The sequence below is a fragment of the Strongylocentrotus purpuratus genome, unplaced genomic scaffold (assembly GCF_000002235.5).
Source record: "Strongylocentrotus purpuratus isolate Spur 01 unplaced genomic scaffold, Spur_5.0 spur5_scaffold_16, whole genome shotgun sequence".
NCBI lineage: Eukaryota > Metazoa > Echinodermata > Echinoidea > Camarodonta > Strongylocentrotidae > Strongylocentrotus > Strongylocentrotus purpuratus.
The window spans coordinates 31,861,190-31,876,053 of record NW_022145601.1 but is presented as its reverse complement, the minus strand read 5'-3'; the positions used below and the strand labels follow the sequence as shown (position 1 = coordinate 31,876,053).

At 44.0% G+C, this 14,864-nt stretch overlaps 1 long non-coding RNA gene across 1 annotated transcript; it reads left to right on the top strand.

Moving 5' to 3' along the window:
• The first annotated feature begins 1,646 nt into the window (after nucleotides 1-1,646).
• LOC105447496 lies at nucleotides 1,647-8,979 on the top strand. Its single transcript, XR_004064407.1, has 5 exons — nucleotides 1,647-1,707; nucleotides 5,999-6,089; nucleotides 6,567-6,703; nucleotides 7,530-7,646; nucleotides 8,400-8,979. It is a non-coding gene; the product is annotated as an uncharacterized LOC105447496 (long non-coding RNA).
• The last annotated feature ends 5,885 nt before the right edge of the window (nucleotides 8,980-14,864 follow it).

Genomic DNA, 14,864 nt, shown 5'->3' with positions numbered 1-14,864 from the left:
AAGAAATATTTTCAATGCTGTCACTGATATCACTCAAGCTAGCTTCAAGAAAATTGCAAATATTATGGTCATCTATTTGAGCCATGATCGGTCAAGATAGGTGACAGGATAAACACGAGTACTGATAACATAGACATAAGGAAACGGCTAGCTAACTTAAATACAACTAGAAAGATAAACACTTGAGACATATAGAATATGAGACAGCAAGTTGGAGAGGAAAAAGGAAGGTATAAACAGGGAAAGGAAGACAAAAAAGAACAGAATGGAAAACATATATATAACTGCGCACAGGATACATTGCGCAGATAAGTAAAAAGACAATTCATATGAAGAAAAAAACAAAACAACAACAGTACCAATAGTGTAGTAAATAAAAAGAGATGTTTTAAATATCATGTGGCAAGAGCTATCAAGTTATTTATAGACAAAGGTTGAAATTAGAGCCTGGCCAAGTCCGCTTCAGAAAAGATGGTTTTCTTCATTTCTTTGCCATCGGTTGCTGGCAACAAGGCGATGACTCGACCATCCCGTGTCCAAGCAGCTTTCACCCGTTGATGGTCACGGGTCATCTTGAGGAGCTTGGCGTTATCGCGCGTGAGGTCCTCCTGGATGGATTTTCTCGTACCCGCGAGCTTGCGTCGACTCCCGAGGACCTCGTTCCTCTTCTTGAACGACAGGAACTTGACAATTATGGTGCTTGGACCCTTTGGACCAGGCTTAATAGCGGAATTCACCCGTTGAATATGGTCTATGTCCCCCTTCTGGAGGTGAACGCCAAGGGAGGTGTTCACCAGATCAACTATTACATCCTCTGAAGGCACCCCTTCAACCTCGGGGATGCCAAAAAATCTGAGAGAGTTTCTCCTACTGTATTGCTCTTGGGAGTTCACATCCCTTCTCAGCAGACTGAATCGTTGACCCGTGCCATCATGGCTTTCCTTCAGCAACTTAATTTCTTTTCTATTTCTTTCTTCAGAAAGCTCAAGGTCAAGGATCCTTGCCTCCTGCCTTCCTATTGACTCCTCGAGCTTTCTCTCCCTCTCGGTGGAAACATCCTGAAGATGTAGAATCATGGCCGCTTGCTCATCAATCTGTTTTTGAAATTTAGCTAGACTTGAGTCAACATGTGCTGAGACTAGCTGCATAAATTTCTCATCATGAAGTATATCGGTCATGACTGCCTGAATGAGAGAGGCAGTTTCCTTCTTCTCCCTGGCCGATCTTGTTTTGTCAGCCATAGTTGTAACAGGTTGATGGTAGAAGTAGAAGTAGAGGTGAAGTAGAGGTTGAAGTATAAATACAATAGCTGCATACACAAAGCCCAGAGTAGAGTCACAGATCCACTACTTTGCACACATTACACACGAGTTACAACAAAATATTGAGTTAGTGGGGCTGAAGATAAGATTCTTACCACATGGCTCAATACAAAAGTTGAAACAGTCCGTTAATTCCTCAGTTTCCTCGTTTTTTAACACATTCCTCTCATGGTACCACTATTAACTTGTGGCAAATTACATATCGCTTTGATTATTTGAAGCTAAAAAGATGAATAACAGAGCAAAGTGTCAGCAACAAAGCCAAGATACACGTGCTCTACGTCTTAATACACACTCTCACCTCCTTCTACAACCAATCAACCATGACATGAACCTAACACTACAGGCAACTTCGGTGCTGGACACGGTTTTCTGTAGAAATCCTGTAAGTACATGTCATATTTATTCCGTAATTTCGTATTCATAAGGTGATATTTATGTGTTTTTTGATATTTGAATACTTTCCGGAGGTTAAACAAAGATTGATCCTGAGAGAGGTCGTGTGTGAGTAGCCGGGGCGAGTGCATGAGTAGGCCTAGAGGCTAGACTAGGCCTGATTGGGGTGTGCATCCATGTGGACCATTACACTAGGGTCTAGATTTTACTACTTACTAGACCTCTATCTATAGCTACGAATAGTGCAATGAAATGGTTCTTTGCAAGGGTGGTGACTCTCCTGTACACGGGGCCTCCATTTAACGTCCTATCCTGTTTTCCACTTGACATAACCTGCGCCTATGAACAAGGGAAGGGGAACGTTAACACACTTCAGTCATCCGCCTGGGTTGGGGTCGAACCCGGGATCTCCCTTCTTAGATCTAGACTAGACGTGACCTATATCTTCATGTTTGCTTCGACAGGCAGACGCTTTACTAACTGAGCAAACTCGCCTCCTGCATCCTGGCTGTGTATTAAAAGCTGTGCTGTTGATTCTCAACATTTCACACAGCACTTCACACAGCACTGTACAAAACTCAGCTGATTTCACTCAAAATTCTAACTTTACTTAGATCTAGTGACAATTGATGACACCCCTACTACTAATACTAGGCTACTAGTCTAAAATAGCAGTAAAATATAATTTACAGAAGTTAGAAAGAATAATTTAAAGATTTTAAGCGTGGGCTTACTGTCAAAATTGCCAATCAGCCACTTCGCATCGTCTTTATTGCGTGCATTCGTTTGTTAGGTGTGTATGGATTATTTGTGTGTGCAATTCTGCCTATTAAAGTATTAACACGTAGTGCAGTGCTAAATAGCTAAGGTCAATACGCATTAGCATTGACTCTCTATCCTGCCCCCCCCCCCATTCCGAAAACGGAGGGATACCATGCGTGCTACCAAAATGTCCGGTAACGGGGTACTTTTTGTGCGACAAGGTCCGGACCGAGAATTCTAAAAAAAAGGGGTGTATTTGACTTTTCACCTCTGAGATTTCTTTAAGAAGGGGGTGTTTTTTCTTTTTTCTCTCATCTCTTTGGACTCCTGAGAAATTAAAAAAGGGGATTATAAAATATCTCGAACATAGAAAAATCGATCAAATCCAGGGATTGATGTAGACTGTTTTTATACTGTAGTCTATCCTAATTCACACACAGCTGCATTACTATCCTGGCTGTGTCCTGTGTATTGAACCTATATTCTCAACATTTCAAACACCACTGTACAAAACTCAACTGATTTCACTCAAAATCAGTACTTTAGTTTAGTGACGATTGATGATACCTAAAATTAAATAGCAGTAATTACTGATTCATTAAATCTAAAGAGTATCTTTACGAGGATAAAGTACTTAGTTACAGAATTTGATTACAAAGTCATTCATTATGACAGGTACAAACATTAGTAGGCCTATGTGAAAGGACACAGTTATGCAGGCACAGGTGATGTCAGTTAAGAATAATGGAAGGCTTATTTCTAACTAAGTCTCAATATCAGGCACTAAATTAATTATTCGGTAGTGATATATTATGCAGATAAGTGAGCATAGAACTAATTTGCAGACTTTGTTTATTCTTACAAGGTACATGTATGAATGAAAACAGGAGCACAGAAATTTTGTATGTATTCCATGTGCTAAATGTACGTAATGCAGGCTAAGTTCTTTGGGGTATTCCCTGGGTGTGTGAGCCAACCAGTAATGACAGCTTATCTGAGTAAAGGGGGGGGGGGGGGGTTGGTCTGCTTTTTCTGAGATAGGGGGTTCATTGAGCAGTGTTCCGGATTTAGGGGGGGGGGGGGGTCTCAAAGGCAGGAAAAGCCCACATAAGGGGCGTCCAGAAATTTTGGCAGTCCTCAGATAGGGGGTGCTTTCAAAAAGAGGGAACAAGCATATGTGTACCCTAAATAACACTGAGGGGGGGGGGGGGGGTTCTCTATCAGTCTTAGACAGAAATAACCGTCTGATATGGGTCATTTCTTTAATAAAACTGACATTTGTTGACATTCCCCATACACAGATCGTAACCCAGGCGACTCACACAGGGGGGGGGGGGGGATAGATTGAGCCTATTCTGTACCTCTTTTTACTCTGAAATTTGCTCCCCCGATTTTCTATATTTAGATCTAATTTTCTGATTTATAAAGCAAATAGAAAAAAAGCTAGACCCTATGTATATTTTTCTCCTATTCACAGTTATTTGTTATGACTTATTTTCAAAGTGAAATTTACGGACTTACATGTACACTACGTGTATGAGTTATCCAATTTTGATTTCAGAACCGTGAAACGGTACCTTCATGCATTCATTCTGGTAATCTATGACATGACCCGGCCGATATATTTCCGGGTCAACCTACCAAAACATAGCCAATGGCCAATCAGAGCACTCGTTTAATATTGGGTTTATGAATATGCATACGTCACTGGGTCAAGACGGGCTGACTCGTACGTAGCTATTGGACGTTCAAAAAGAAAAAATTAATATTCATCATCTAAAAACCAGGTGGCTGACAACGAATCATGTTGACTACGAGACTTTCTCGGATTAGTCATTATCCCCTAGCAACAAAGTTGGAGGGGATATAGAAACACTGCCGTCCGTGCGTCCGTCTGTCCGTAACAATTTTGGATTCCGATCAATAACTTCGGTAATGTTGGACGGATTTTAATGAAATTTGATATGAAGGTACATGATATCAAAATACAGGCTAAGTTAAATTTTCGAGTATGTAGGTGAAAGGTGAAAGGTCATATCTCATTAAATATGCAAAAGCACCTAATTATATATGTGAAAATGTGGTTAACTTCCTTGCCTAGTAATATAATAGTATAGTCCAATGGAGGTAACTTGTTCTGATGTACATGTATATAGGCCATTTGTACCCTGCGAGGGGATGCTACGCTTTGCGTTGACTTGTTAATGTAGGATCTAAATGAGCAAGCTATCGTAAGTCAAAGTAGATATTTCTGTGTTATTTTTTATTTGTTAATATAATCAAATGTAATTTAACAGCCAAAGTGAATATATGAGGATGTAAAGAGTAAAAATCTTGTTGCATATCTCATTCATCGCGGTCCTGCCGAACCAAACCATTTGTTCCACTCAGTCACCATAGGACGTACTTCAGTCTATGTATAGAGGCGGTCAGATGAGCCAGATGCAATTTCAGCAGAACAACCGTCGATATCAGAGACTGAAGCTTTCGGTCTATATCAGTCTATGCTTTGCTGGAGTGGTATACTGTAGTAGTAGATCTACTGTCATCCGTTGCTGTTATCCGGACTTGGCTGTCGGATTTAATAAATTTAGAATTGAAAAATTTCATTTTTATTTCAAGGGCAGGCTAAGCTGTAAGCAGCCAAAACAACAACTCCTGCAATAAACTGCAAACCCCCAAACAGTGTTTAGATTTCACTAACACCATGCTATACATGTACATGCTTCAGAGAGCTCAGCCTACGGCCTCCGAAGGGCTTCGGTGACGGAGCTCCCTGGAGTAAAGATTTCACTAGACTTTAGTTAAGTTAGAATTAAAATAGAAATGTAAATAATCTAGAGTCTAGTTGGTAGACAGTAGGAGGACTAGGAGGCGATTTGGCTCAGTCGGTAAAGCGTCTGCCTGTCAGCCCAAAGATCTTGGGTTCGAATCTCACCCAGGCGGATGACTGAAGCAAGCGTTGTGTGTTAACGTGCCCCTCCCCTTGATGTTTCATAGACGCAGGCTATGTTACATGGAAAACAATCCGTCTCTCGGATAGGATGTTAAAAGGAGACCCCGTGTACAGGATAGTCACTACCCTTGCACGTTAAGAACCCACGGAACTATTCGTATAAGAATAGGGGAAAAACCTGGTGTAGTGGTCTACCTGCACACCCCACTCAGGCCGAATATATATATATATATATGTATATACGGCATCTGCAAGAATCTTCAGTACCGGTATTGAAGGATAGGAGGCAGATTATCTTCAAGAAGGAGAAGAAGTATACTGCACTCTGCAGTGTAGTGTAGTCTAGTGCCTAGTCATGCTAGTGGTTTCTAAATTTATTCTAGAGTATTGATCTTTTTTTGGCGCAGTCTTGACTCTATGTCTCTTAGTTTACGTCAAGACTCTGTCTCTGCTCTCAGTCTTTAGACTGCAAACATTGTAGCAGTGACTGTTGTTTTCAGTCACTGAGTCTGAATGTGAACCTAGCTATTTTAAGAATAAATTTTCCCCCTCTCTTTTACAGGAAATATACAGTGTATTACCATATGCTTGCTTCTTTGAGTATGTGCCTGAAACAAGAATGTCCTGGAGAAAACAGACCACAACAAGAAAAGGTAAATTTTATTTTTTTTTATTTTTTATTTTTAACTTGGACTTTTTAAAACTTGACCTGTTTAGTTTGTCAAGTAAAAGGAAATTTTTAAATGGGTGAGGGCATTAAATAAGGCCAAGTTGGAGGGGTGTGCAAAGGGCTGGTATGAGAAGTATCGATTCAGGGGTGGCTACATGGTATGTGTGCAACAAGATGTCTACTAACAAGTTGCTGTAGTGTTTATTTAAAGTGTATTTTAACTTCCAATATATATTTTTTATAATTAACATTTGAAGGCCTTGAAGAAGGGATGGGGGGGGGGGGGGGAGTCCTATACACGAAACAGAATGACAAGCAAAAAGAAAATAATTGACCTTCATATTTTGCTGAAAAAGAAAGTAAACAGTGAAGACAATTGAAGAAAAAAAATTATGCAATTTTTGTGTATTCTTACATATTTGGTTAATATTTATTGAATATTTTTATAATTCGGTTCCAGGGATGGAGAGGAAGGGCTTGCTGTTGAGAGATCATGGAGTGCCTTGAGGTTCCACCTTCAGTCTTGATGTTCTGCCCCTTACCTCAAAGCGATGGCCTCTTGTGCCTGGCAATATATGAGCGAAGCACAATGGACTGGTAATTCATAATGCATATTACAATGTTTTTTTAACAAATCAGGGAAAGAAACAGAGATAAATTCATAGCATATGAGTCTGTCATGGCATTTTTAGTAACTCAACATTTGCTCCTGCAACGACTACTCTAGGCTTTATTTTGTCAAAGGTGTAGGGTTAGACTGAGGGTTGGAATTGTGATTAAGGTGGTTTAGGTTTAGGGTTAGGCCTAGGGATGAAGTTTAATAGTGGAGAAAAATTATGTGAAGCAATTGTCTCAGGAGAAGGTGTTGTACAACTGGATTTTCCAGGTGCTGGTGGAGCTGCATGTATCTTTTACTCATCAATGATTGTTTTAAAATCTTCCTCTGTATTGTGAAAGCAGAAACGTGATGTAGAGTGGAAGGGAAAAAAGTATATAACACAGTATCATTTACAATAGATTTTATAAAGTAAAAACACACTGGCCTGCAGTTTGTGAAACATGTAGCACTGTATTACCAATTAAAAGAATTCAGCGATTTTTACAACATGCTCTATTGGCATTTACATGTATGTACTGGTTATGTTGTAACACAAAATGAATTCTTAACTTTAATCCTGGATCCATTGCTAAACATAATGTCAACCCTAAATGTATTAAACATTGCTAGACCCAATTTCGGGCTACCCTAAATCCCTTTCTACATACCAGTATTGTTCAAAGTTTATATTTATTACACCCTTACTGCGAGTTATAGAAATTCTGCAAGAACCCTACCCTGCTGTTCGCTTTATAATTAGTACTGTACATTGCTTTCATGAACATGCCATAAAAGTGAGTTTATTTTATGTCTCTATACAAACAGGTGCCTGTACATGTAATGTATTTCATGCAAATGAACGGTAGAATGAGAAGCTCACGATGATATGGTAGACAAGGACCTTGCTGTCTAAAGCTTGGAGGCCAGATGACAGTGTCTGAAGTAAGTCGCCCCATAAAATAGCGAGAACTTTTTGTTGCAATTGTTAACCAACACATCCTTACCACATGCAACCCATCCCACTTTTACAATATATTTTCTTAACAACAGTAACCCAAGTTCAACGTTTGGATTGGTGATTTTAAACAAAAATGGGGGTGGTAGGGCGGTCAGCCTAGCAGTACAAGATCTAATTATGTCATATGGCTGTATCTTGGATGTCCTGGAGGTAGTTGCCCGAGAAGTGTGATAAAGAAAAATATGTTTGCATACTAACAGTAAAAAAAAATAAAAATGATTGGACACCTTTGGTTGTAACAACTCAGATCAGAATGAGATTTTTACACTGTAAAGTTGCCGGTGTCAAGTATTTTTGGAATTCAATTCTATGATTTCTCTGTAAATGCCATTTTAAAAACAATGGTCTGAATGTTTAGTTAGATCTTTTACACAAACGTAGTATATTAGTAATGAAAAGCATGTTTGGTAATACAGTAATTTCATTTCAGACCATGAAGACCATGTATTATTATAATTATCTGGGATGTGTCGTTGGGCTGATAATTATGGAAAATAAGGAATGTACTCCTGTCGAGCAAACAATATGTTTATATAAAACGAATAACTCTTTGGAGATTACTTACTAGAAGAAGTAGAACAAGAAGAAAAAGAAGAAGAAATACACTGATGATTACTTCCTTTACTTCCTAAAGTTGTATACTATTTGAAAATAGTTTATATTTTATTCATGAACAGCCGGCTTGTCAGAATTGCGTACAAGGATGCCATTGGACTTTTCTGTACTAGTAGCTGAAGGGGAGCAGTCACCAGAAGGAGCATGCAACTCCAAAACAATGTGGATACTTCTACAGAGTTCATCTCAAGAATCGAGATGTGACAGTGGATGTACATGTAGAGGGGTTTGTGACCCTTCTGACTGTGGACTACTTGCAATACACATAAACTCAATCAATGGATTGTAGAGGAGTAATGGTCGGTCCGGTGAGCTCAACTCTGGAGGTTAAGTTCGGAAAATTAGTAAAGTTCCTTTTAATATGGGTGTATATGGTTCCAGGGATTAATTTGACGCAATGCCTCGTAGTGACACGCCCTTTTAAGGGGCAACACACGTGTCAGAAGGTATAAAATGGGAAGCAGTTCCTGAATTGGCACGAGCTTGTACTTTTCGGATGACTTCCTCATTTTGTTTCATACCTCATTTCCTTTGCCGCCATGAGGTGCTAAAGTTTTAGCAGAGTTGGGGGCTTCCATCCCATAGATGTGACTTTTCATGATTAAATGTAATAAATTGTAATAAAGTTACTATCCACTTCAACATTTGTCGAGAATATTATTTCTTTGTGTGGACTTTGTTCTTCTCTGGAACGCGATTTGGGCAGTGTGATAGGCGGCCACCGGCCACTCAGTTGCCGGGGCTGTTTCATATATAAAGAATGTGTGAAGACAAGCGACTGCATTATAAGCTCAGCATGATCAGTAACATTGATTCCTTTTATGAGGAAATTTAAATTTTTGTTCCTCCCAACCATGAGTTGTACATATTCTTTGATTCGGGGAGGGGTTGGTGAAGAGGGATAAGTGCCCCATATTTTGTATTGTAACAGATTTTGTTTTCTACATAAGGAGACAAGGATAATATAGTAATATATCACCTATATCAACACGATGAGCAAGACGGCAAATGAGGCGATAGAATGAGTTTAGAGAGGGTGGGGAAGGAGGATCGAGAGAATAGAAGGGGATGAGGTGAGAAGGAGACTGAGTGTGGAAAACAGAATTGGAGGGGTAAAGGAGGGCGGGAGCAGGAGGTAGAAGAGAGAGGTATATAGAGTAGAATAGGGAAGAAGGGAGGAGATGGATTGAGTGAGGAAAAAGAGGATGAAATGGGGAAGAAAATGGAGGAAGGGCTAGAAATGAATGGGACAATAATAATGATATATGCCCGATATATGATGTTAGGCTGAAAGAGGAGGAAGGCCAAGAAATGGGAGTTGATATAATATACAATGAGAAGACTCTGTGAAAGCAGGGGGGAAAAGAGGAATTAATGGGGGGGGGGGGGGGTTAAAGGGAGAACAGAAAGTAGAAGAAACAGAGAGGAATGGTGGAGCCGAGAGAGCGAGGTTAGAGAGGGGCAGTGGCGGATCCGGGGAGGGGGGGGGGGCCGTCCCTTCAAAAATAAAACGTGTAAAAACACGTCAATTTAACCTTTTGGGGGAGATGCCCCACCCCCCCCCTGGCGCTCAAGGGGGGGGGGGATTTAGAGGGCCCCCCCCAAAAAAAAAAAAATGTGGTCACTACCCACTAAGGGGAGGACAAAGGGGGAAAGTAGAGGAAACAGAGAGGAACGGTGGAACTGAGAGAGCGAGGTAAGAGAGGGGCAGTGGTGGATCTGGGTGGGGGGGGGGGGGGCATTCCCCTCCCCCCTTCGTAAATAAAAATGTAAAAACACGTTAATTTTACCTTTTTGGGGAGATGCCGCACCCCCACGCCCCCCCCTTGCCCCCTGGCGCTCAAGGGGGGGGGGAAATTTAGAGGGCCCCCCCCCAAAAAAAAAATGTGCTCACTACCCCACTAAGGGGAGGTTAAAGGGGGAACAAAAAGTAGAGGAAACAGAGAGGAACGGTGGAGCTGAGAGAGCGAGGTAAGAGAGGGGCAGTGGCGGATCCGGGTGGGGGGGGGGGGGGGGGCCATTCCTCCCCCCTTCAAAAATATTTTACCTTTTTGGGGAGATTTTCGCCCCCCCCCCACCTCCCTGGCGCTCAAGGGGGAGGGGGGGGAGATGCAAATTTTAGAGGGCCCCCTCAAAAAAAAATTTGCTCACTACCCCGCCAATGTTCTCACTACCCCACTAAGGGGAAGTTAAAGGGGAACAAAAAGTAGAGGAAACAGAGAGGAACGGTGGAGCTGAGAGAGCGAGGTAAGAGAGGGGCAGTGGCGGATCCGGGTGGGGGGGGGGGCCATTCCTCCCCCCTTCAAAAATATTTTACCTTTTTGGGGAGATTTTCGCCCCCCCCCACCTCCCTGGCGCTCAAGGGGGAGGGGGGGAGATGCAAATTTTAGAGGGCCCCCTCAAAAAAAAATTTGCTCACTACCCCGCCAACCCCCCCCCCCCCCCCCCCCCCCCCCCCCCCCCCCCCCCCCCCACTGAGCGCATTTTCGGCTGGCGCGATTTTCAAATTTCCGGGAGCAAAAATAAAAAAAATTGGGCCCCCACCCCTAAGAAATCCTGGATCCGCGCCTGGAGAGGGGAAGCAGGGAGAAAGGGGGATCGAGAGAGGGACCAACATTAATGAGACGCGGAGAAAAGGGAGCGTAGGTGGGGAGAAGGCGAAAGGGGGCATTCTTTTGGATTTAAGAGGGCGGCCGGCCGGGTAAGGGAATAAGGGCGTATACTCCGTGGAGCGTTTAGGAAATGAGGGGAAATAAGAAGAGCTAGCGCAGGATAGTGAAGGGAAAGAGAGAGGGAGAAAGAGCGCGTGCGGGATGGAGGGAAGGAAGATTGAGGAGGGGGGGGGGGGGCGGGTGGCGGAATAAGCAGGCCGACCGGAGAATGAGTTGATGAAGGTTTGGGAAAAGGGAGTGAATGAACTAGGGGAAAGGATTGGATAAACTGGGATTAATGGATAAGAGCGAATTAAAGGCGGTGAAAAAGAAGGTAGAAGACGAAAGTTGGAGGTGAATGAGGAAGGAGAGAATGAAAGGGGAGAAAAGAAAGAAGGAGAGAGTGGTAAACAGAGAGCTAGAGAGGGTAAGCGGTAAGGCAAGGGGAGAAGGGGAGGGGAGAGATGAGCAAGCAAACCGGCGGAAAAACGAGTTTAGAGAGGATGGGGGGAAGATGATTGGGTTTACGGCGAAGAGAGGGAAATGGCTGAAGGGGTGCATGGGGGGCGGGGGGGGGGGGCAGGGGAAAATCAAAGGAGAATGGGGATGAGGGATTGAGACAATAGAAGGGGACGAGGAAAGAAGGAGAGACACTATAATACTCAGGTGATAAAGAGGAACAGTGCGTTACTGTGGCAACTGTAATCTGGATAACATTTAAGTAAGAGGTAATAGTCTACTCACAAGACGATTTTATGTTAATCGAGGGTCTATAAATAGGGATAATATCAATCTATAGCTCTTTTAAAATGTTATACAATCGGCCTATGATCAAATGAAACTCCTAACTTCACTACAACCTTTGTTTTGGTGATTAATTGGTACTCTTTACCGCTAGGTTCTTTTAAAGCTATGATCTTGCTTAACTCGTTGTTTATGCATGCATGAAGCATTGCCCCTACCCCCCTAAAAATATTAAAACAAGTGAATTAAAAAAGTTATGTCAGTGCCAACAAAATCTAAATTAATAAGTGAACATTAAACAACATGAACAGCCTACACAGAGGAGCATGCACGCGTTTTATTTTATATCATTTATATTTTCATTGCCCATGCGATTAAAAATAGGTAAAGTCTGGAGTAAAGAAAACTCATCAGACCAATGTACTATCAGGGCGCAAAAATTACTCAATCCTACAGTTCACTACTGTTCTATAAATCTAACCTAGGTGACAATAGTTCCAGTACATTACCAAAGCAACCTTGTCACCTGGGTTTCAGATTACATATTCTGCTCTGATATTACTGAGCAACTTTGGGTAATCTCCTTCGATACTTTACTGTTACTGTATTGGTATCGGGTGACATAACAGTATATGTGTCTCTGTAATGTGAAAATAGTTTCCTAACTTCCCTGTACCGCTTACCTATTTCACAGTTCCGGCCGATGTATGGATCCAAACAAATACACTGGTAACCGATGTCAGTTTGCTGACAAGTATCTCCATTTAGACAGGGTGCTGAGAGACATGCGTTTTCTGAACACAGAAAAGGGAGCAATGTAGTGAGTGAGTATGGAAATAATTCCAGATATTCACGTGTTGTCCATTCTATTTGAATTTATTAATGAATATGCGCTTCAAAGCTAAAGCTATAAGAAGGCACACACAATATCTTTCACATTTACTAGAATGCCACAATCTCTTTAATCTCGTTTATTATAATGGACTCATACGTTACCTGTTAGCATATCACTATACATGACTTTAATTTTAATTTCAAAGTTCACGGTAGGCCTGTATTTTCGATGGCTAAGACAGGTGGTGATGGTTGGTGGTGGTGATGGTTATTCTACCTAACTGCTAAGAAAGCATAAATGCTTGTAAGCAAGCAACCAGACGGCCGACGGCTTTAGGTCCTCTCCGAGGGACGTGGTAATGAGGATTTATGCCTTACCAAACGGCACTAGCGCATCGACTTGGTTTCAAACCCGGGTCACCGGATTACGAGATCATTGCTCTACCGACTGAGCTATCGCGCCTCTGTAGATATACCCCTTACTCATATCCTTTTCTTCCGGTAATTTACATTGCATGCTTGGAATGTAAGGTCAATAATCTAATTGTCAATTACGTAATTGGAATGAAAGGTTACTCTTTCTGTCAACACGGTTAAGCTACAGTCCCATATACGTCCCGGACCGTCCCGGACCATCCCGGACCCCATCCGGGGTGATCCGGGATTCGGTCCGTGTTGACACCGTGTTGGCACCGGGGTGGTCCTGGATGGTCCTGGATGGTCCTGGATGGTCCTGGGCGGTCCGGGAGTCGACCCCGGATGTTTTTGACGGTCAACAACTGCCGGGGTGGTCCGGGACGGTCCGGGACAATAGTTTGATCCGGGGTGATCCGTGTAGCCACCGTGCTGGGTCCGGGGTCATCCGTAGTGGCGCCGGGGCGGTCCGTGTTGATCCGTGTCAGTCCGGGAGTGAGTTATTGACCGCCCAGGACCATCCAGGACCATCCAGGACCATCCAGGACCACCCCGATGCCAACACGGTGTCAACACGGACCGAATCCCGGATCACCCCGGATGGGGTCCGGGATGGTCCGGGACGGTCCGGGACATATATGGGACTGTAGCTTAAAAGCATCACACTTTTTTTGAACAAAACATCCCGGACCATCCCGGATCACCCCAGACCATGGTGTGATGCTTTTAAGCTACAGTCCCATATATGTCCCGGACCGTCCCGGACCATCCCGGACCCCATCCGGGGTGATCCGGGATTCGGTCCGTGTTGACACCGTGTTGGCACCGGGGTGGTCCTGGATGGTCCTGGATGGTCCTGGGCGGTCAATAACTCACTCCCGGACTGCCACGGATCAACACGGACCGCCCCGGCGCCACTACGGATGACCCCGGACCCAGCACGGATCACCCCGGATCAAACTATTGTCCCGGACCGTCCCGGACCACCCCGGCAGTTTTTGACCGTCAAAAACATCCGGGGTCGACTCTCGGACCGCCCAGGACCATCCAGGACCATCCAGGACCATCCAGGACCACCCCGGTGCCAACACGGTGTCAACACGGACCGAATCCCGGATCACCCCGGATGGGGTCCGGGATGGTCCGGGACGGTCCGGGACGTATATGGGACTGTAGCTTTAAGAGAAATTCTTAAGCTACAGTCCCATATACGTCCCGGACCGTCCCGGACCATCCCGGACCCCATCCGGGGTGATCCGGGATTCGGTCCGTGTTGACACCGTGTTGGCACCGGGGTGGTCCTGGATGGTCCTGGATGGTCCTGGATGGTCCTGGGCGGTCCGGGAGTCGACCCCGGATGTTTTTGACGGTCAAAAACTGCCGGGGTGGTCCGGGACGGTCCGGGACAATAGTTTGATCCGGGGTGATCCGTGTAGCCACCGTGCTGGGTCCGGGGTCATCCGTAGTGGCGCCGGGGCGGTCCGTGTTGATCCGTGGCAGTCCAGGAGTGAGTTATTGATCGCCCAGGACCATCCAGGACCATCCAGGACCACCCAGGACCATCCAGGACCACCCCGGTGCCAACACGGTGTCAACACGGACCGAATCCCGGATCACCCCGGATGGGGTCCGGGATGGTCCGGGACGGTCCGGGACATATATGGGACTGTAGCTTAAAAGCATCACACTTTTTTTGAACAAAACATCCCGGACCATCCCGGATCACCCCAGACCATGGTCCGGGATGGTCCGGAGTGGTCCGTGCTCGTCCGTGCTGGTCCGGCTTTATATGGGACTGGGGCTTAAGTTAGCATTTTTTTCTTCAAACTTTCTTCATTGCCATGATTCCACATACCCATTTCACAGTTCTGCCCCCAAAATAGA